General features: G+C 44.2%; 1 pseudogene; it reads right to left on the bottom strand.

Annotated features, from left to right (window-relative positions):
* Positions 1 to 2,228: 2,228 nt before the first annotated feature.
* LOC113182086 (pyruvate dehydrogenase E1 component subunit beta, mitochondrial pseudogene) lies at positions 2,229 to 3,235 on the bottom strand (annotated as a pseudogene).
* Positions 3,236 to 21,534: the final 18,299 nt, after the last annotated feature.

Raw genomic sequence — 21,534 nt, 5'->3', positions numbered from 1 at the left:
TTAGTTTCAAGTGAGTTATGAACTCCCATTTTTACCCCAAATACAGATTGCAGAATCACATCAGTTACACATTCACCTTCTTACATAATGCCCTATTAGTAACTGTTGTATTCTGCTACCTTTCCTATCCTCGACGTCGGCTTTTGATGATGCCCCCGCGACCTTGTCCAGGTCCCTCTCTGGCCTGCCTGACTCTGGCTGACCGGCTCAAGGAGTTTCTTCCTTCCTGAATCTGACCCTGGAGAAACAACAGCACTGACAAGTCACTTTAAAGGCAGAGCCCAGGACAGGACGTCTGCCGACCCTGGTTGTCGAGGTCCTCAAGGTGACCCTAGGCTATGGTCCTAAGGTCCTAGGCTATGGCCGTCCAAAGGCCTCTAGCTCAGGTCTCCTTTGAGTCATCAGCTCTTTTTGAAGGCTTCCAAAAATTCCAGTTTCTGATTTTCCAGGACCCTGCAATGATCAAATCCCCCTGTTGTTCCCACCTACGACACCAGTGGCTCTCGTTTTTGGAACTTCCCAGAGTTACCCATTTGTGTTCATTTGTCTGACTCTGCTGATTGCTGGCCTGTGGTTCCAGGGGACAGAGACCAGGTCTGTTTTTGGTTACCCTCCATGGCTAGTACTTCACAGTCGTGGGACATAGGAACCACAGTAGCTGACTTTTTCGTTTTTTTTAAGCATTTACCATCTACCAATAGAACAAAGGCAGACTGAAACAGTGCTTATGTTAGCCTGAGAAGGTTTCTGTTGCTAGCAACCAAATTGTCCCACAGTCATGAATTCATTTCTTCAAAGGAGCTGTCTAGGGCCTCGTTTCTTTGCTAATTTTGTGTGAATAATATCAATGAGGGGGATATGCCGAGAAGATGGATATGTGCTCCTGTCCTACTGCAGTGGTTCTTAAACTTCAGAGCATGGGGATGGGCTTGTTAAAATGCAGATTCCTGGGCCCTGCCCCTAGAGTTTCTGATTCAATTGGTATAGGGTGGGGCCTGAGAATGTGACGACTTTCTAACAAGTTCCCAGGTGATGCTGATGCTGCTTGTTAAGGATCACTTTTCAGAAGCATTGCCCTAAAGAAACTGAGAATCAGCCTGGGACCCAGCATGTGCAAAGTTGACATTTAAATGTATGCCAGAGGCCAGAAACATATCAATTAGATTCCTGACTTCTTGGCATCTGTTTCCCTCTCTTTTATAGCGGCACCCTAATTTCCTTTTGAGGATCTACTCCTTTTCTACCCTCAGTGATGTGTTCCTAATACAGCCCCCATCTGGGAGCTATTTCTCTCATACATGTACCCTAAGAACATCCAGTCAGGAAACTGTGCCCCCCAGTCACATGACCTGCACTGATCCAATCAGATTCCTTAGACCTTTGTAGGAATCTTGATAGGAAGCAACAAGACTTCTTTCTGCTGGACCAGAATTACTTGTGTTCATCTTGCCAAAAGAACCCCTGAAAATGGAATTAAGCAGAGAAGAGGGCACTGTTTAAGTGTTCCTGGATCCAGCTATACCTGAGAACAACATTCTCTGGGCTTGCTTTTCCCCCCACAGTTAGGAATTCCTTTATTCCTTATTCAAACAAGCAAACAGTAATTGTAGATTATACACTTTTAAAAATACACGTGGGGTACGGTGAGCATGCCTGTAATCTCAATGGCTCAGGAGGCTGAGGCAGGAGAGTCGTGACTTCAAAGCCAGCCTCAGCAACAGTGAGGCACTAAACAACTCAGTAAGACCCTGTCTCTAAATAAAATGATAGAGCTGGGGATGTGACTCAGTGGCCAAATGCCTCTGAGTTCAGTACCTGGTACCCCCCCCAAAACAAAACAAAACAAAACAAAATCCCCCCCCTTAACCAAAGGCAAAAAAAAAAAAAGGAAAAGAAAAAGAAGAGTGACTTATCTTTTTCACATATATCGTTCATTGGTACAGTGCCACATGTATATCCTGTCCTTCTAGCAAAAGAGGTAAAATTTTATATTAATTTATTCAAAGAACAGGGCAACCGTAACAATGAAAGCATGGAATCCAGGGCAGGAGAGCAGAGCGTTTCCCACACATGGATGCATTTAAACATCCCATCAATACAAAAACACCTGTTGTTGCCTTAGAGATAACTTTTCTAAGTAATGAAGTCTTGCAGTACCATCCAGGTGAAATCCCAGCAAGTACTTTAAGTAAATTTCAGTGACTTGATATTCAAGTCCAAACTAGAGTTCACGTTTTCTTGATTGCAAATATGATGTCCTTGACCTGAGGTCTTCTGTCTTTTGGAATCTTTGCATAAGGCATAGGGACACCAATAGCAAAACATCCAGGAAATTGAATGCAAGGTCATCCACGATCCTGGCACAAATTTTAGCTCCTGCTGCAAACTGGGGCCGGCCTCCTTCCAGGGCTCAGAGACAATTTGTCTTCATAATGTTGGTTTCTATGGTTTCAACATCCATTGGACTTATGGTACCCATACTGATCACCTCACCTTCAATTTCTTCTTTAGACAGCACCGTTGCAACTTCTCAGCAGTGGCATTCAGGTCTTGTGTGGGAAACCACGGTCCCTTGGCTTTCTATTTTGACTTTTCCAATATGAACCAGAAAATCTTTGAGCAAGAAGAAGTTCAAAAGGAACTCCATACATCAACTAATTTTCCAGTACTATCCCTGGATTGTTATCTCAATGTCTGAGTTATTAAAACCTTTTTGCATCCTCTGAATTCCAGGGGATGACCACCTTTAAGGCCTAAGGACTTCCCATCCCACGTGGCAAAGCCCTGTGAGTTCTGGCCAGCCACACCCACCGGGGTGCCACTGGCTTCCCTATGACTATGGGCACAGGCTGGAGGCCCCCCAGCATACAGTAGGTCTTGGCAGCTGGATTTATAACCTGGTCAGTGGCTTGCACAGAGAAATTGAAGGTCATAAATTCACAAATGGGCCACAACCCAGCCATAGCTCCACTGACAGCAATTCTAGCAAAGCCCGTCTCAGATAGGAGAGTATCTATAATCCTCGTGTCCATATTTTTTCCACAGGCCTCAGCTAACCTTGCATGTCCTGTCATACTGGGCCACTTCTTCCCCAAGCGGAAATAATTTCTCCTCTCTTTCCAGTTCCTCATCCATGCCTTGATGGATGGCATCATTTCACCTGGCGCCGTTGGCAGTTTGGCAGCCCAGAGACCTGCTGAAGGGGTCCTTGCACCAGCCCAGATACCACCACCATCTTGACTGTGTCCTCCTGCCACCCCATCCTCTGGGCTTGTAAGTTACAAGAGTTGATAAACCCCCCTTTCTACACAAGTCATATTTTGGGGTGACATATAATAAAAAGCCTCCTACTTAACACAAACTGCTACAGGAATTTGATGTGGAGCATCCCTTTATGGGTCAGAAAAACTCCACGAATAATACTAGCAGAAGATTCCAGCAAAGTTGTGCTGGTGAGAAAGAGAAAGGTACAGATAGAGGCCAAGCACACAGCTGGGCTAGCCCTTGATGCCCAGGAGCAGCCTCTGGAAGAGTTGAGCCCCGTAGGAAAAGGGCCATCGTCCCATCCCAGTGGGAAAGCACTTTGCCTTCCAGGGTCCACTTTCCCAGAAGAGGTCACCCCCCATGACAGAGGTTCCCAGAGCCCGCGGGCCCCTGGATTCAGACTTCCTGCCCAGACGGGGCAGCTGGGATGAGGTCATGGCTGGAGAGTCTTTTATCCCCTTGCTAAGCTGCTTCTTTCAGTAGCAATTGCTGTCTTGCTTAATCTCAGAATTATCTGATTGTCACAGTCGAGTTTTCCACATTAGGCAGCGAGCCAACAAGTTACTTAACCTATAATTGCCCTTTAATGAAGCCCATCTTCAAAACTGAATTGTCAAAGGGAAACTTGTAAACACACAGCGAGGTCCAAGCCCAAGCTGGCCCCAGACGTCGCAGCCAGGCCCTTGACTCCTCTCTGGCGTCAGCCACATTTGTCTGAGTTATTGGGGCTTTATCGCCAGCTGCCACCCAGAGTAGAGAGGAATCTGGTGCTTGCAACAGTTGCCAGAAGCCGGTCGGGACTTTTGAAGGAAAGCTTGAGGGTGCTTGGTTTGGGTGTGCACGTTCCATGTTGCCAAGTGTCTCCTCTTCCCCTGTGAGCTAGGAGATGGGAAAGTCATGCCAACCTCATGACTTGCACTCTGCAAAATCTAGGTGACTCCTATCTTCAGTGAAACCACGTGAGGTAGACATGTGGTCAGTGGATGGTCCCTGCTATGTAAGTAGTTAGGTGAGAGAGGTTGACGTTGAAGACAAGGTCTCACTACAGCAGGTGCCTGGGCTGGGTACACCGTGATCAGGTGTCTGTCTTCTAGAATCTTCCAATTGCATCTTCGTGCATCCTAAGGGAAGGGTCACAATCAAATTTACTCAGAGGCTTTGTAGCACTCTCCTGTTCATCCAGGAAAAAACATGGACCTGGGGAGAAATATCTGCAGAGTACCTACTTGGTGCCAGGTATCTTGCTTGCCACTTTATGTACTTTATCTCACTTAATTATCAGAACAACTCTGGGAGCTCAGTCACATCGTCCTCATGAAGAATGTAAGGATCCAGGTGTGGTGGCGCACACTTGTAATCCCAGGGCACAGGAGGCCGATGCAGGAGGATCACAAGTTCAAAGCCAGCCTGAGCAACTTAGCAAGGCTCTAAGCAACTTAAAGAGACTTCATCTCTAAATAAAATATTAAAAAGGGCTGAGGATGTGGCTAAGTGGTTAAGCACCCTAGATGCAATCCCCAGTACAAATAAATAAATAAGGCCCAGAGAGGTTAAGTAACTTGTTCAAAGCCACATCATTTATAAGTATGGGGGGGGAATTTATCTAATATCAAGTCCAGGCGGTGCCTCTTAGATAACTTGGTGGCTCCCTTATCAAGATTGGCTTAAAGTCGATGAAAGGTACACATTAGAAGACTGTGGATTCGTAAACAAAACCCTGCGATATCTGGGATTTGATTCAAAATCATGCAAGAGTACGATGGGGAAGTAGTTAGGAATCTAAATGAAGGACTGCCTGAGAAATAATAGGTGTTAAAGCTGGGGGATGGGCACCTAGGAGTTCCTTGTGTAAGTTTGTCTAATATTTTTACATATTTGAAAGTGTTCATTGCGAACATGTTTTTTAAATATGACATTTTGTTCAGAAATAAGTGCCCCTTCCCAGTTTCCCAGTACACCTATATATATCTATCACTGCCCCGAACCTACAAGCCATGTTAGGGTGTTCCTCCAACACCCACGGCTCACTGAGGAGGAGGGCAGTATCCCCCTGGTTCTCCTAATAGATGTTCTGGTAACAAATGTTGATAGAATGAGAATGGATAAATGGAAGAGCGTGGTGCACAGGATGCCTTCGATAAATGATTGTTGAATGAATATGAAATCCAGATAGCTGGATCTTCAAGGCTGGCTGGGATTCTCGAGCAGAAGGGTCATGGAGCGGGCACGCTGGGCAGGGGATGGGCTTGGGCAGAAGTGCAGCCGCGAGCAAGCCAAGGTCAGAGGGGAGCCCAGGGGAAGTCCAGCCGCCGCTCAAACCCCAGCCATCCACGGTAACCAGCTCCGGGGCGAGCTGGTGGGGCCACTTTTTAATCACTTATATTTCACAGACACAGCACCAACAACATTTATTTTTTTTATCACCACGGCAGGGTCAATCTCCAGCCATGGCTGTGAAAAGCAAAGATCTCAACTTCAGTCTCAGCTCATTAATTGAAGAAAGTTGGCCCGCGCTTGCCTGGCGGACGGCTGCTCCAAATGGATGTCGACACATTTTTGAGGACTTGAAGGAAACAAAAGAAATCAATTAAGGGGATAGCCTGGAGTTCCAGTTGGGAACCTAAATCCTGCTGAATGTCCTGATATTCCCTAGCAAGAGAGCCCAAGAACGCCTCCCTCCCCAGGCCACTGCCAAGACAGCGCCACGTGGAACCTGGGCTGGAGCAGGAGTCAGAGGCCTGGAGGACGTGGTCTGGGGGAGGGCGCGCGGGCGGCCTGCGTCTGGAGGCTGTGCTGGCTGCGTGGTGTCTGGCCTCCCGACAGCCTCCTGATGAAAACCACACTGCACGGCAGGCAGAGGCTGAGGCCCAGGAGGCCGGTGAGACCGCTCCCTTCAAAGGCCTGTCTTGCACAGAAGGACATCCCCCACCCACACAGTCAGCACACGAAGACGAAGGTGACAACTAGGACACCAGAAATGGGTGGGGCCCTGTAGGTTCCGTCTCACCCTCCCCGGGACTCCCAGGAGTGACGCCCCACGTGCGTGCGCATGTCACCGTGCAGCGGTGAGGTGGGGCAGGAGGGCCTATCTGTGTGTGGACCAGGTAGGGTCCAGGTCTCCACAGCCTCAGGGTCATGGCCTGCCTTGGCACTTGTCACCATGGTCTCTCTGGATGGTCCTGGGGCCTCCTGGAAACATTCGTGACCCTCAGGGTCCCCTGGAAACCCCCAGGACTGCCTCCTTCCAGGTTGCCCTCCCTCAATGGCTCACGCTGTCTTTTGTCTCTGGAATATTATGAGCCTGGGGGGGGGGGGCTGGAGCGACAGACGCCTCTCAGGAGAAGGCAAGATGAACACAAATGTGTCTGGTATAAGAATTCCTTTTGTCACGACACTTTGAATTTCTCCAAGGGCCTCTGCCTTCGCTGTCTTATTTGAAGCGAGCAGTGACCCTGCGAGCTGCCTGCTGTGATTACCGTCACCTTCACGTCCTTACCCAGAAGGAGTGGCCATGGGAGCAGCTCTGCCTAAGGTCTGGCCTCTTGTTCTTTCACTTTCTGGAACTTTGAAAACATGAAGTCAATCTTTAGCCTCCTTTAAGAATGAGAGTCTGGGAGATGACTAGGGAGACTTCTTACCCTTACTTTTAACAAACTGATTTCATTACAAGGTGGTCCATAGTACACGGATCTGAATACCTTATTGCTTCTTTTGTTCTTTATCCTCTTTGTGTCTAAAAATGTAAGCTTAGCCCCACCCCCACCCCCACCCCCACCCCCGTCCCTTTTAAAGCCAAAATGTTTCCATTTTAGACCTCCTGACTTAGGTTAAGTGGGTTTGGATGGGGAAGCAGCCAAGAGCAACTGAGCACCCCCTCCTCATCGGGTGTCCGCAGGTGGAGGGGAGAGGGTGTGACCCACTGGGGAGCTCGATGCCCCCCAAGTTCACAATTACTATGAGGGCTTATTTCATATGATGGCCAGATGTTAACCTGTTTCCCCGCAGGAGACTTTGAGAGAACCGAGAGGAACAGGATCAGCGTTGGGGCTGACAGCTATGGAAATGAAGCAGGGAGTGCAGGGGTTAGCCCGACCTCGGCAGCTGTCATGATCCTACAGGGCTGACGGGGAGAAAGAAAGAAAGCTTCATCAAGAACAGGGACCAGAGAGATCAGAAGGAGGAACTGTGCTACGACGGGTGTCCCGGGATGTGGAACCTGTGCCAGTCTGTCCTCCAGCAGGGAGGCGTCAAGGTCGCGACTCTCCGATTCCAGCTTGGACGATGAGAAAATGGATGCCGTGGCCTTCACCATGGAAGAAGAGACCTCCTGGCCAGGGACCACCATGACGGTCTAGCTCTGGGTGGACTGAGTTTAAGATCCCTGTGAGTCTGGACTCCCTTCGGTGGTACTTGAACCCAGGGCCACGTGGCATCCCTGCTCCCTTGGTGCCTCTGCCTCTATGACCTACTGCCTGGCCCTTGGTGGCTCTGAGTGACCTAACCCACTGCCTGCCTGCAGTGAGAATCCCTGGGGCTACAGGAATCTCCTCTGATCTCCTCTTACGAAGCCTTAAAGGTCACCTAACAGCAAGACAGGGCCAGAGGAGCCAGGAAACCTGGCCTCGGGACTTGGCCCTCACAGTAATGGATATGTGATATGGAGCAGGCCACTGTTAACTCTCTGGGCAGCACTTTTCCCAAACTTGGGTAGTACAGTAGCTGAGTTCCCATGTTAGTCATGTCCGAGCAGCTCATGTGGTACTCACTCTCCCATATAAAACAGTTTTAAGGTATTAAATAAATATAAAAAAACACACAAGTATTTGAAAGCATTGGAAAGCTGCCAAAACTGGGGTGAGTTTGACTCTTGAAAGAAGATAACTTCACCGGGTGGAATTCATGTTTATATGGCTTTTCCGCTAAGTGCACTGCACCGTCTTCCTGGCAGGGTAACTAGAATTCAAGTAGAAAAAAAAAAAGAAAGTTCTTCTGACTGACACTCAATGCTACCAGAAAGCCTAGAATTTAAGGGGAAATGTCCTGAAAAGGAGAGAAGCTTTTTGGAAGGTAAGCTTTAAAATCTGCATATCAAGTACCCTTAAATCCTTGACCAACTGACCCTGAGCCACATTCCATGAGGGTGGAATCAAGAAGCCCCATGGAGGCATCCGCCAGAAGTCTGCAAACACTAAGCAGAAATTCCAGCTGCAGAGATGGAATTTAGAGTTTGATTCCCACCAAGTTAACTTTTAAAATAAGTCTCTGTCTGAGAACTAAGGGATTCATGTCAAAACAAAAGTAAACCAAATACATGTCTGAACAATGTCCAAGCTCCTGCAAGGTCAGAGTGATCACACAGCAACTTAACTACCAGCCAGAATAAAAAAAAAAAAGCAACATTTTTTAGATAAGGGACACCAGAACAGTCAGAGGGGAGGAATTAGTTCTGGTTTTCCATAATACAGTAGGGTGACTATGGGCTCTGACAATCTATAATAGACCTCAGAGTAAGTAGAAAAGTAGGAAAGTTACCAACATGAGATAATTAATATTTGAGAAGATGCAAGTGCTTTCATCCTGATTTGATCATTATATACCACACATATATGTCAAATTATCATTGCTATACCTCAGAAAGATGTACAAATATTATGTCTCAATAAAAAAACAGACAAAAAAACTAACATTCTTAAGAAGAAGATAACAGAATCCAGAGTCTACAATGTATCACCCACAATGTCCAGTGTAAATTTTTAAAAATTAGTAGGCCTTAGAAGATAAAAGAAAATGTAGCTTAAGATCAAGAGAAGGAGTCAGTAGAAAGAGATGCCAGGATGACTCAAATGTTTGCAGACAATAACTTTAAAGCTTTTATTATAAATACGTTCCAGAACTAAAGGGAAGATGTGGTCATAAGGAGTAAATAGATAGGAAATGAATTTAAAAATAAAGAAAGGTGGGACTATTTAAATTGAAAAGAATATTTGAAATGAAAAATTTATTGGCTAGACTTAATAGCAGATTAGAAATGAGAGAAGGATTCAGTGAACTCAAGACAAATCAATAGAAATTCAATTGGGTAAAAAAAAAAAGGAAAAAAAGGTTATGAATAAATAATGGTGAAAATCTTCCAGCTTGGTGAAAAATATCACCCTACAGATGTAAGAATCTCAGCAAATCCCAAATATAATATATATGTAAAGAAACCTATACTGAGATATATCAGGGTCAAACTGTTGAAATTCAAAAAATCAAGAGAAAGCAGTTATGGAAAAAAGTAGCTTATTACAAACTCAGGAGCAAATATGAAAGTGATGTCATTAAAGTTCAATGAAATGACAGTGTAAAGCACTAAATATGAAATGTACTGAAAGAGAAAAGTGGTTTACCCAGTACTTCATAATCTAGAACTCATGTCCAGAGAAAAATAGTCTTCAAAAGTGGGGACAAAATAAAGCAGTTTCAGATAAGTTAAAGCTGAGAGTATTTATGGACAGCAGAAGTTTTTCAATCGGAAGGTAAATGAAACTCAGATCTACAAAAGGAAATGAAGAATATTAAAAATGGTAAGTATGTGAGTAAAGATAAAGTGATATTTAAAAGACATATTTTAAATCTAATGACAGATAGAAAAAAGTAAAACTATGAAAAAAGGTACCAACATTAACAGAAAGAACCTTGACTGGCATCAAGACAGGGAGAACTATCATTTCACAATAAAAAGGTGAATTTATTAGAAGACATAGAAATGGTAATATAATAGTCTTCACAGAACTAGAAAAAAACAGTCTTCAAATTCATTTGGAAAAATAAAAGACCCAGAATAGCCAAAGCAATTCTAAGCAAAAAAGCAATGCTGGAGGCACCACAGGGACTGGCTTGAAATCATACTATAGAGTATATTACTATACTATCGTAAGAAAACCCGCAGGGTATTGGTGTAAAAACAGACACATAGACCAATGGTACAGAATAGAAGTCACAGAGGCAAATCCAGAGTCATCTGATTATTGGTAAAGGTGCCCAAACACATGTTGGAAAAAAGATTGCCTTTGTAACAAATGGTGCTAGGAAAACTTACTTTCCCTATGTACAAGAATGAGACTAGATCCTTATCTCTCAACCTGCACACATACACACAAAGTCTCAGAGAACTAGGATTAGAACAGAAACTATGCAACTCCTAGAAGAAACCAGAGTCAACACTTCAGGATATAGGCATAGGCAATGACTTTTTCAGTAGGATCCCTAAAGCTCAGGAAATAATGCCCAGAGTTAAGAAAAGGGATGGCATCAAATTAAAAAGCTTTGGCACAGCAAAGGAAACAGAATGTGAAGAGAGGACCTACAGAATGGGAGAAAATCTTTGCTAGCTACTCTTCTGACAGAGATTAATATCTAGAATATACAAAGAACTAAAAATATTCATCATTAAAAAACAAACAAAAACTCAATAATTGGGCAAATGAATTAAACAGACATTGGTCAAAGTACATTGTTATATTGTGTGCATACATGAATATGTAACAACATGATACCATTAAGTACAATGATAGTGCATCAATAAAAAATGTAGAGAAGAAAATAAAGGAATGGTAATATAATTGTAACATGCATGTGTATAGTAATAAAGTTTAAAATGTAAGAAGAAAAACCATATAGCACTATAGGCAGAAGTAGGAAAATGGACAGAGTTGGGGGTGCTGATACTCTTCTTTTGGCAATTTTAAAACAGCCAGTGGCTGAAGAACAATCAGTAAGTGTAAAAAGATTTGAACAACACTATTTACCATCTTGGCCCATCGATATTTATGGATGTATATTATACTCAGCTGCAGAATATACGTTCTTTTCAAGTGCAAAGAAGCAATCAGGCCATCCTATGCTGGACCACAGGACACATCTCAAGATGTCTGAGAGGACTGAAATAATTTACAATATGTTTTATCACCACAGTGGAATGAAATAAGAAGTCAATGATAGTCATATATTTATACATTTAGAAAAATCCCAATATTTGGAAATAATCACACACTTTTACATACAGAAGACCAAGAAGAAATTGTAATAAAAATTAGGAATATTTTAAAGTGAATAAAAATGAAGCACATCAAGATTTGTGGGATATGACTAATCTTGTATGTAACTTTATAGTTTTAAATGCTTATATTCGGGAAAAATAAAAAGAAGTTCAAATTAAGCTTGTACAGAGAAAAAAAAAAAAAATTAAGCCCAGAACAAGTAGAAGGAAGAAGATAGGAAAGATTAGAAAGAACAGTTATACAAGAGAAAAGCAATTTCTAAAACTAAACTAACATAGGAAAAATTGGGTCTCTTAAAAGATCAATAAAATTGATAAGTCCTTAGTAAAACTTATTGAGAAGAAAAAGAAAAAAAACACAAGTTTATAGTATGAAATATACAAGAACATAGTATGAAATATAGAATGAAAAAATATGAAAGAAGTGCTATCACTACAGATCTCACAGATCCTAAAGGGAAAATAAGAGGTTATTATAAATAAGAATATTAATAAATTTGAAAACCCTGGTAAAATGGACAAATTATCTGAAAATCACAACTTACCAAAACTGATGCAAGAAGACAAAAACTCAAAGAGTTCTGTATTATTAAAGAGATTGCCTTTATTGTATTACTCTCCCAACAGAGAAAACTCCAGTCTTTGGTGGTCTCACTCATTAAATTCATTGAAAGTTTAGGAAAGAATATTATCACTCTTACACAAATATTTCCAGAAATGTATCAGACAGACAAGGTAATACCTCACAATTCATTTTGTGTGGCTCACATAAAAATGGTCCTGATATAATTTTGACATTGTCAATGATACCTTTCATTGAAAAAGGTATAAGAAAAGAAAATTACAGGGCAATATCCTTTGTGAACAGAGATACAAAACTCCATAAGGAAATGTTCACAAAAATGAAACTTACTAACACAAAAATGGTCATATCATGGCCAACTGGGCTTTGTCCCAGGAACACAAAGTTGGTTTAACATTTGAAAAGCCAAACAATGTAATTCACCATACTAATAGAATAAAAGAGAAAAAAATATGATCAATTTCATAAATCTATAGTACACATTAGACAAATTCAGTATCCACTCATGACAAAAACAATCTCATCAAACTAGAAATAGAGAAAAACTTCCTCAATTTGATAAAGGGTATCTTTTAATGATGCACTTAAGGTAAATGTAAATGATGCAAAAATATCCAATGCTCTGCCCCCAGGATGGGTGTTTGGGAAGGATGTCTGCTGTCACCAGTTTTATTCAGAATTATTTTGGTGCTCCTACACAGTATAACATGTAGAACTAAAAAGAAGTAAAAGGCAAAGGGCATTAAAATTGGAATGAGAGAAATAAAACCAACTTTCCAGACATCCCCCTTTCTTAAAATTAATGTTTTTAGTCCTTTTTCAATGTAAAAAAAAAAAAAAGCCTAAGAACTCTATAAAGCAACTCCTAGAAATAATAAGTGAATTCAGAAAGGTCATAGGATACAAAGTCAATATATCAAAGTCTACTGTCTTTCTATACATGAGCCGTAAACAAAATAAGAGGAAAATAAGAATTTAAAAAGTCATTCTACATTTATATCCCAAAACACAAAATAGGAATAAATTTAACAAAGTCTGAGCAATATTTGTCATAAAAATGACAAAACATTGCTAAAAGACATTTAAATACATCTTATAAATGAAGAGATATTCCATATTCATGAATTGAAACACTCAAAATTGTTAAGATGTCAGTTCTTCCCAAATTTATCTATGGATTAAAGCAATCCCCATCAATTTTTTTTTTGTAGAAAATGACAAGAAACATGTCATTAAGCGTTTATATAAAAAAGCAAAGATATAGAATAGATAGGAATATTGAAAAGGAAAAGGAAATTCGGAGAATTTCCTGTCTGCCTTCAAGACTTACTGTCCAGTTTCATGGTCAAGACAGCATGATGCTGCCATCAGGATGGACAGTGGAATGGACAGAGTAGAAAGACTGGAAACAGACCTACTACTTACTGCAAGTTGCTTTTCAACCAAGGTGCTAATCCAATTTAACAGGACAAAGAAGGTCTTTGCAATAAACACTAAACAACCGGGTAAATGTATGGTAAAAATAAAATTGGATCCTCTGCTTCTCTACATATAAACATTAATTTTAAACATATAGATCAAAGGTAAGGGCTTACAACTATTGAGTTTTTAGAAGAAAACCTAGGATAATATATTTGTGACCTTGGGCTATAAGAGCCAATAAGCATATGAAGCAGTGTGCAAGATCTGGAAGCTTCAGAGACATGCAAATTGAGATCAGGATGAACTGCGATCACACATCACTAGAATGGCTAACATTAAAACTGACAACGCAAAACATTGGTGAGGATGTAGACCTCATGCGCTGCTGGTGAGAGCATAAAACAGAACAACCATTTCAATTATAAATTTCTTATAAATGCAAACATTTGCCTACTTATGATCCAGCAATTCCACTACTAGGTACATATCAAAGAGAAAGGGAAGTGAATGTCGACATAACAGTTTATACACGAAGGAACATTGCAGCCTTTTTAAAATAGCTCTAAACTGGAAACAACTAGAATGTCCTAGTCCTGGTGTGGTGGTCCCACATACCTTAGGGAGATTCAGAGTTCAAAGCCAGACTCAGCAGCTTAGCGAGGCCCTGAGCAACTCAACGAGAACCTGTCTCAAAATTTTAAAAAACAAAACAAATCAAAAACAAACAAACAAAAATGGCTGGGGATGTGGCTCTGTGGCTAAGCACCCCTGGATTCAATCCCTAGTACCAAAAAAAAAAAAAAAATGTCCATCCAGAGGCCCTGGATAAATCAACTATGTCATCTTCATACTCTGGAACAGAACTCACCCAACACAGATGAACCTCACAGACATTATATTGAGTGGAAGGAACAGTACACAAAACAAAACATATTATATGTTTCCATTTATACAGAATTCTAGAACAGGCAAAACTCCGCTCTGGTGAGAGAAATCAGAAGGATCCTCGCCTCTTGGGTGGTAATGTCTGGAAGTGACACCAAAAAAACTTTCTGGGGCAATAAAATGTTCTGAATCTTGGTTGACATGGCATATACATTTATCAGAAGAAGAGATAATTCCATTTCACTGTAAAATTATGCCTCAATTAAAAAAAAAAAACACTAAGGAAATTTAAAAAGTCATTAGAAACCGTCTGTTCGGGGTCCTTCAGGACACAGACCTGCAGCTGTAGCCAGTGTGTTGTGCTTTTCTTTCTCTGCATTAAATGGAGCTGAGTAAAGAAAGCTTAGGAGACTTGGAAACTGTGCAGCCTGTGGGCTTGGCCTGTCCCCAACTGCCTGGGAGAGTCCCTTCAAGAGGGTCCATAAATCCCTCCCAAAATTTGGGCAAGCCCTAGTACACACTTGTCTTCTCTGAGTCTCCGGGTGCTTTATTTCAAGCCTCCTCTCTCTCCATCCACTGCCGTGACCTTCAGAAAAAAATATGCATTCCCTTGGGATGATGTGTGACCCCCAGATAAATTGTCTGGCCAACTTGGGCAGCCAACAGAGGAAAATTTCCTGGAGGGTTGAGCCACCAGTTGGATCTGAAAGGACAGATGCTTTCTTGCAGACCTCGAGGCCAAGGGGAGCCATGGAGAGAGGCCAGCCGACCTGGAAAAGACACATGAGTGCAATCTCCGAGTGAGCACGCCTCCACGAGCCCAATCTGATACTCTCGGGAACCGGCCTCCTCCCCAGCACCAGCATCACCTCCATGTTCTCTCCCTTGGAGCTTCCCATTGCTGGGAACCAGATGGGTAAAGCAGCCATAGGACCAGGAGGTCGGGACAGAGAAGGAAGAGAGGAATTAAGGGGGTGGGCCAAGATACAGAGAAAGGGGAAGGGAGATTGAAACCAAGGGAGAAGGAGGAGGAGGAGCAGGAGCAGCAGGAGGACTCCGGCTTTGGATAGATTAGCAATAATTTCATTCTTTTGTAGAGGGTTTGGTGCTTTTCAAAGAGCTGAATCTTTCACCAGCTAGGGCTGGCCAGAAATCACTCCCCGCCAACCCTTAAAAGATGAGGAAGTAGAGATGGCAGAGATCTGGGCGCTTGCTTCTGTGCATACAGCTAGTAAAAGAGCAAAGTGGGAACTGAGCCAGATTCCCTGACCTCCAGTCCTCCTCCCTGCGGTCACATCTCCAGGGCCTCTCTTCCCCCTTTGTTTGCACACAACACCCATTCAGCACAGCCACAAAGCCCCAGGGGAATGCTGTTGGGGGGCAGGACTCTGTGCAGTGGTGAGGAAGCTCAGCTTCCAGCCCCAGGCCTTTTTAGGAAATGTAGCTCTGCTCAAGAAACACTTGGCTTTGATGGGAAGGAAAGAAGTGGCTCTACTAATTAAAGGTCATTTCGAATTTTTTTTTAGCTTTAAAAACAGAGTAGAAATGTTTAATTCGGGTGACCACAGTCACTGGGCACTTCCGTGAAGCCCAGAGCTCTTAAGCAGAGTCTCTTTGACTCTGAAAGATCACTGGATTTCCCCCCCCCACCACCACCCACCCCTTTGTTTTGATTTTTTTTTGCTGTTGTTGTTTTAAAAATACACACCCTCTGGAGTTGAATACTTTGACTGCTTTGAAGCAAGGGAAGCCAACCATGAACTTCTAAAGTTAGACAGAAAGGAATTGACCTTGGCAGGAGCTAGACCACAGCCTCAGAGCCTCTGCACCACTGGGCCCTGCTCCATGGGCTGTGCGGTCAGCATCATGTCATTATGTTCTCTGGAGAAAACTAGAGACCCAGAGACCTGCTGGTTACACTGCCACTGGCTTCCTGCCCCTGTGCAGGAGGGGACTAAATGCCAGTGGGGAATTGAGATCATTCCTGCCTGGGAGATAGGAGGGCGTGGAGTACTTGGTATGAAAATCCAGAGGGACTCCACGGTGCATCCCAGTGAATTTCCTAAAAGAGGGAAAGCCTCCTCTCCAGAACCCCTGCAGACACCAATGGTTTAGCTCCACCCACCTGCCCTCACCTGCAGCACCTTTTCTTCCTGTGGGGAACTGTTTCCCTGAGGACTGGATACAGAGGAGGATCCTACCAGCTGCCTGGCAGCAAGGCCCAAGCCCATCCAATAAGAACACCCCATTTTACTCAGCCTGTGGTGATAGGGTCCTTCATGGGCACATGACCTGAGCCAGGCCAATCAGAAGCCTTCCTTCTTTCTGCTTTGGATTTTGCTAAGTTGACTGGGCTTCCAATGTCCTCCTTGCCTATGACAATGAGTCTGAAACACGACAGGAGCAGGGAGGGGGAAAGGGAGAGGAGGGAACCCGGATGGAGAAGAGAAGAATCTCCAATGCTATCACTTGAGTTTTCCATGCTTGAAGGCAGCTTACTTCTATGAGCCCATCAACCCCCCAACACACACTTTTTTTAAAAGCTATAACTACTTTGGATTTTATTCCTGTGGCCTGTAACTAAAATAGGGCCAAAAAAATATATGTCTTACTCAACTTTGCCTTTCTATCACTCCACACAGGGCAGGCTTGATTTTAAATGGGTGCTTGAACTTCTTAGGCTGGAGGTGAATCGAGCTGGGGTTGGGGTGGAAAGAAGATGGTGGGTACCTGCCAAGCCCTGTGGGTTGGGCACTGGGTGAAACTTATTTCAATGCAGTGTTAGGACCATTTTCTCCATTTGAAAAATAGGTAAAGTGAGGAAGACAGAGCCTGATGGAGCGTGAACCTTCAAGCTGGGCATCTGTCCGATACCTCAGAAGGGGACCCCTGCACATGTCCTTCCCCGGGTGACCTGTGTTTCCTGGCCTCTGGCTCGAGTTGTGGGGTTCCTCCTCTGTTTCACATTGGAAATGGTAGAGAGGAGGACTGTTGCCAGATGGTGAACAAAGTAAACACAGAAGTAGATTTCTCAGACCCCCCAGAGTCCCCTGACCTTCAGCTTTACACCATGACCTCATGCGCCTCCTCAGCTCCTTGACCCACCCTATGCGGGTTAGACCAAATTCACAAACCAAACCCAGATTTCAGTCACTCAGTGGATCTAAGGTCAGACCAAGGTGAATGTTGGCTGAGTGGCGCTAGATCCTAGTGGCTAGTGGATCCTAGAGTTCAGAGGTTTCATGGTCCCTGGGACAGGCAGAGGCAGAGAAGGCAGCCCACAGCTGGTGGAACAGGCAGGTGTTCTGAAGTTGACTATTTCACCAGAGCGTAAGTGACCTAAAATGTAGAATAGGAAGGAACTCAAAAAACACCCATTCAGAGAAGGCAAAAATCTGTCATGCTCGCTGCCTTGGCACCACTCCTGCTCCTGGTCACAAGATAGACTGGGCTGGTCAGTGATGGCACCTGCTGTAGTGTGTCAGATAAACCCTCACCTTCCCACACAATACTTCCCGCCAGCCAATGGGTGATGGTCACAAATCAAACTCACTTACCATCAAGGCCTAGTGCAAGACACCCGCTTGTTTTTGTGGTTGTGAAAACTGGAGGTCTAACAAGGTGAAAGGACTTGTCCAAAGTCAGGAAGTCTCACTGGAAGTTGAAATCAGCTCTTTTGATTCTGTCAAGTCTATATTCTTTCTTCTCTATGTGCTGACTCAGTTCCATTAATAGATGGTAAGAAGCCAATTTGAGCTATCCATATACTTAACTGGAAGATCAGTCTATCAAAGTGATGCATCTTGGTGCCATGGAAAGAAAACCAAGCTTGAATTTCATCTCTGGCATGGCAATACACAGCCTCTGTGACCTTGGGCAAGTCAGTTCACCTCTGTGAGCCTCAGTTTCCCTTATCTGTAAATGATAGGGACAGAGAAATCTTTATGATTTCTAAGAGACCTTCAAACATTAATAATCTATGTAAAAATGTGGATGTGTAACCGATGTGATTCTGCCATCTGTATACGGGGTAAAAATGGGAGTTCATAACCCACTTGAATCTAAAGAATGAAATATGATATGTCAAGAGCTATGTAATGTTTTGAACAACCAATAAAAAAATAAAATAAATAAATAAAGTTAACCACTACTAAAAATAAATAAATAAATAAATTAGTACAAATCATTGTTTTCTTAAAAGAAAAAAAACTATGACTATGTGCCTAGAACCATACCAGGAGGTTTTTAAGCTAGAAAGAGACGAATGAGAAAAAAGAAACATATAATACAGGAAGCATCCAAAAGATTTTTAATTCATATAATTAAGGGCCAAGAGTTATGGAACCTACTGCGGCCCTCCTACTGGGACACAGGAGCGAAGCCTTTGTTCTCCTGGAGATCTCCTTGTAGACAGAGGCACTAAACGGGGCCCTAAAGGATGGTGGATGAAAGAAGTTGGTGGTGAAGGCAATAAAAGGAAAATCAGAGAAGGCAAGGAGAGATAAGCGGATGTGCCTACCGACAGACCAGCCTGGCTCCAGAGGAGGCGGCATACTTCGGAAGCTTCAGGGAATCAGAGGTGAGTGCAGAGCCCACAGGGGACTCTGAGTGGGGTCTGAGGTGTGGGGATGAGGTCCTATTCTAGAGTGGTGCAGGGGAATCTCTTGCTTTGTTGAACAGATCCTGTGGTTCAAGTGACAGAAATTCAACGCAAACTGGTTTAGCTGAAACCGTGGATTATTCACTCACATAATCCATGAGTACAGGTGTAGACCACAGTTGGATCCAGGGACTCAAAATATCTTATTGGGAGTTTGCCCTTCTCCATTTTCACTTTGTTCTGTGCTGGCCTCCTTCCCCAGTAGACTTTCCAAACTGGTACCCAGCAATTCCTATATTCGATGTTACCACTTAAGTCCAGTAAAATGAGAGCCCTTTTTCATGCTAGTTTTGTAAAATGAGGAGGTGGATGTTAATTGACCTAGAATGGATTAAGTTCCTATCTCTGAACCAATGACCACAGCCAGGGGCTGCTTAGAAGGCTCTGATCGGCCAGACCTGGGTCATGTGTCATCCCAGAGCAAGGGAGCGGTTCCAGCCCTCAGGAATCATGGAAACTGATCATGAGATGGGGTTGATGGCTGCTAGAGAAAAATCATAGTGTATTGTCAAAAGTATGAATGGATGGATCCCAGACAGGCAAACCCCATGGATATCGTGTGCCACAAATATTTTGTAAAACTCCACACGGACGAAAATGGGAGATGTCTTTAAGACTAAGTGAGACTTCACAAGGATCACTTATTTTTCTGTCTGTGAAATTCTGATACCCAGCTCTAAACCTGCTGGCCTTGGCCAGAGAGGCCAAGCTGGGGTGGATGGGACAGCGAGCCTCCGGCAGGGCTCATCTTTCTTCGATTAATACTTCTTGGAGAATCTCAGCAGCAGGGCAAGAATTTGTTAAATTACATAAACATTATTGTGACCCGTAAAATTCAATGAATCTCGGCCTGTTTACCCGCGGCTGGCTTTAATGTTTGCACAGTGTAATTTAATGTGTCAATTTGCTCTCAAATAAAAAACATCTGGCCCTCTGACATGCCAGAGAAACTAGAGAGCTGATGTTCAAAATCAGCTTAAAAGTCCCAATCAGAGATGATGTTCAAAGGGGGAAAGAAAGGCAAGAGGCCCAGAAAGGGTAGCTCAGACCCACCCCTGGCCTACCAACAAGCCTCTGTTTGTGAGTCCATAAGATCAGTAGATTTCGTCCTAATTGGAATTAAGAAAAGCCCGAGAAGAGCACATACCATCTTTAACTGGCACCCGTTGTGCAATTGGATTTCCTGCGGCTGTCCCTGCCAATATTGACGTTTCTGCCATTGGATTTTCAACAATCTTATTATTTTGTAATTGAGAAAAGCAAGAAAAAAAAATCACACTTTTCTCTATAGAAGATCTTCATGGCGAAAACGCCATTTGCTGCAGCGCTGGGCCTCCGAAACACTGTCCCCCAGGGGTGATGGAGCTTGGGGAAGGGGAGTGGAGGGGAGAAGCGCTGGGCATGTGCTTTTCCAGTGAGATCAGATCCAGGGCCAGTCTTGGTGTGGGCTCCCCAGGTCACCACAGGGCTCCTCCTGCAGATGGAGGCGGGGTTTGGCAGGCAGGTGTGAACTGGAGGCCCTGACCTACAACAGTACCCGAGGCTGTACTGGCTTGGGAGGCAGTCGGGGCTTTGAAGACCTCTCTAGCGGGGACTCCTCCTGCCACCAGGGCTGCTCACGGAGCCTGACTCCAAAGCCCTCACCTGCAGCTGGGCAGGCAGAGATGGCCCCAGAAAGAGCCCCCTTCGCATCCTCTTCCCCCCTCAGGGGGCTCTTCCTTTTCCAGATCCTGAAACCAAAGACCGGCCAGGCTGAAGGGAACCGAGGAGGGACGGTTTCCATCTTGTTTCCCACCCTTCATAAATGCCTGAGACACCCTGATGAAAAAGGGCTCGGCCTGGAGCCCAGGCAGCCGCCCCGCTGGAAGGAGCCCTCGCCTGCTTTCCTGGCAGAGGGACGAGGAGGTCAGGGCGAGTTCAGCCTTGCTGTAATTGAGTAGAAGATAGAAGCCGAGCACAATGACTTCCCGTATTGTCAGAAGGGATTAACCAGACTGGTTTGTAAATAAAGAATGATCCTTCTTCCCCCTCTGGGACAAACGGATCATCTTTTCTTTGGATCACCAGGGACTGGGTGTGCTCTCGGACTGAGTCCTTGACATTTCAGTAAGACTCCGGAGAGTTACGTGTTTTCCATGATTGAGTCCTCAGTCATTACACATTTTCCTCCGTGATCACTGTTTTCCAAATCCAAACGTCTTGGAGGAAATGGAAAAATGAGATGTCTGTCCATGGGCGGGCGAGAGGAGGAGAAGGTGGGGTGGGTGGAGAGGCCTGGGGCAGCGGGTCTCCTGAGGTTGGATCGACCTCATCCTAGTGAGAACCCAGGGGCGGCTCCCAGGACCACCAGCCGCTTCTCGGCTTCAGTCTTCTTCCATTCATTTGGGCAACAGCAGTTCCCGGAGCCCTCGCCAGGTGCCAGGCACTGTCCTAGCGGCTGAGGACTGAACTGAGGGGAAGTATCTACTCCAAGGAGCCCCTGTCTAGTGGGAGGGACCAGCAGGCAGGCTGATGATCATGTGTCATCCCAGGAAAAACATGACCTGAACAAAATCAGTGTCACCGATGCCTAAAGTCAAAGGCAGAACAAGCGAACAAAATCATCAGGAAAGAGACCCCTGGGGAGGACAGGGCAGCCTTCCGAGACGGGGTGTCACAGGGTCTCACAGGGAGAGTAGG

Source organism: Urocitellus parryii, chromosome 6 (assembly GCF_045843805.1).
Source record: "Urocitellus parryii isolate mUroPar1 chromosome 6, mUroPar1.hap1, whole genome shotgun sequence".
NCBI lineage: Eukaryota > Metazoa > Chordata > Mammalia > Rodentia > Sciuridae > Urocitellus > Urocitellus parryii.
This window is presented reverse-complemented; position numbering and strand designations above follow the sequence as displayed.